Below are 2,510 nucleotides of genomic sequence, written 5' to 3'. Positions count from 1 at the left end.
TGATCGTATTCATGTGCGCTTTCTGACTAACATGCAATCAATAGGTTTATCCATAAACCTGTTTATCTATGTTGGTTGAATATTAATGCACAAATAAATCTATTATTGGCAATCTTTTGAATTATAATCAAATTAACCCTAAACAAGATTATTAATTATCTTATTAAGCGTGATTACAAGTACCAATTCCCTTTAAACATGCATAAAAGGTGTGATCAAGCAATAACAATATATATAATCAAGCAACATAATAATAAAAATAATAATTACAATCATCATAAAATTATAATCATAAATCATGTTCATGTTAAAAATAAAGCATAACAATAGCAATATCCTAGGCATGATACTAACAAGATTAATAACAAACCCTAGCATGTCACTAAACAATAAAAATCAAAGCTTTAACCCTAACATGATACTAACGATCATAAATATTAGGAAGAACATAAAAGACATCATACTTTTAATCATACTTGATATTAAAGTTACCCTAGACATGATACTAGGAAGATCAAAACGCCCTAACATAACACTAGGAATCATAATAACAACCTAAGCATGATTTCTATATCATAATAACAATAAAAACCTTTAAAGCACTTACTTGGATGCCTCGTACCTCTTTCTAATAACAAAATACACACGTTAGTAACTTCAAGGAAAATAATAAAACCAAAGAATTAAATTAAATAATTAAAATAGAGATTTGGGACCAAACCCTCAAAAATTAAAACCTTTCACGTCTAGGGCGAAGGCAACTTCGAACTATGCTAGGTGTTTCTAGGTCTTGTGAATGCGGAATTTTGTATGAAGGGTGGTTTAGAAGAGAGAGAGAGAAAAGCTTCTAGCTTTAAGAGAGAAGAGTTAGAAAACTAAGAAATTGATGATTGTAGATGATTCAAAACGGAGTTTTTAGGAGGCTATTTATAGAGAAAATTAGTCAAAAAGATAGAAAATCAAGCCAGAGTTCTGAGGCGAAAAAACAGAGTTAGCGCCAAACGCTGACATTAGCGCCAGACGCTAACGCTAGCGCCAGGCGCTAATGTCTGGCGTTAGGCGCTAATCAGGATTTTGACGCGTTTTCTAAAATATGATAAAATTTAACCGTACAGGAGGATAAAATCGTATTTTCCTCAAAAATACTTTTTTATTATTCTGACTAAAATTCCAAAAAGTCAACAAAAGTCAATTTATCAATGCTAATTTAATTAGGAACGAAAAGAACCTTCTAGAAGAATTTAGAAGACTAAAATCATTCCTAGTTGTATTAGGAATGATAAATCCATATTAGGCCCTCCTCTAGATCATTGGGCTACATATAAGGCTCAATATCGGGCCTAGTTTAGTAATTTGGCCATAACTTCCTCAATATTCATCGGAATTGGGCTTATAAAAAATCGTTGGAAAGGTCTTTTCAAGCCCCATCCAACTATACTATTAATGGACCCATATCATGGACCAACCAAACTGGATTGGCTGTTTTCTTAAAATAGGTTTTCAAAAACAGAGAGAAGAGAAAGAGAAATTAAAACTACCCGCAACACTAGATTTTCCACACTTTCACTTCATTCGATTACAATTCGACATGAAAGGAACTCATCACCGGGTTTGGTTTTGGGGAGACACAAATGGGTGTCTACACTAGGTAGTTTTGATAAAACATGAAGTATTGAGTTGCAAACTCAAATTGTCAATATTGACAACTAACATATCTTTTCGCTTAATACATAGATGAGTAGGACTCATCGATGTAGTAATTCAAGCGTGAATTAAAGGAAAAGATGGAACTTTGTTTTACAGCGCATTAGATGCTTAATTATGCCTAACAAAGCATAAAATTCAAAGACTCTTAAAGAAATGGTTCTTAACGATTATGAGATAAAGTATGATAAGAAATATAGGAAACGAGGAACAAAGAAAAGGAATAAGATTCCATTTCAACCCATGAGTTCATATTATTGTAGTTAACTTAGCAATTCGTTATCTTCACAAGTATCGGATACTGCTTGAGTGTTCCACTTTGAAAGTGACCTCAAACTATTAAAGATAAGCTAAGTTATTGACTTATAAGCTAAGAATGAAGAAAGTAATGCTACATCAGTTGTAAGGATGTATGCTTTGTTTAAAGACCTTTAAGCTAAGGCTGGAACAAATAAATGGTTATTGTGTTCCATAATCAGCAATTGATCCGTTTACACACGGAAAGACTCACATTTAACGCAATGAGCAATAGTTGCAAATTTGTTTGAATGGCATGGTTGTCTAACCAATGAGTCAAGAATGCTTGATTATAAACAAACATTATCTTAACATGATAAACTAGCAAAAGCTCAAATTCACGAGCATGATTTGCGTTCCAAACATCTTTAGCAATGTCACATCGACAAAAACGTAATCAAGGCTCTATTAGATAGACTCTTGATAGTTGATAAATTTGGAATTGTTCTAAGACAAGCAAGTCTTACTTTTTGAAACCAACAAAGTAAAGAGCTATTGTTCTTGGTATA

Source organism: Chenopodium album, chromosome 5 (assembly GCF_948465745.1).
Source record: "Chenopodium album chromosome 5, dcCheAlbu1.1, whole genome shotgun sequence".
Taxonomy (NCBI): Eukaryota; Viridiplantae; Streptophyta; class Magnoliopsida; order Caryophyllales; family Amaranthaceae; genus Chenopodium; species Chenopodium album.
The sequence above is the reverse complement of the archived record's forward strand: the minus strand, read 5'-3'. Positions refer to the sequence as shown.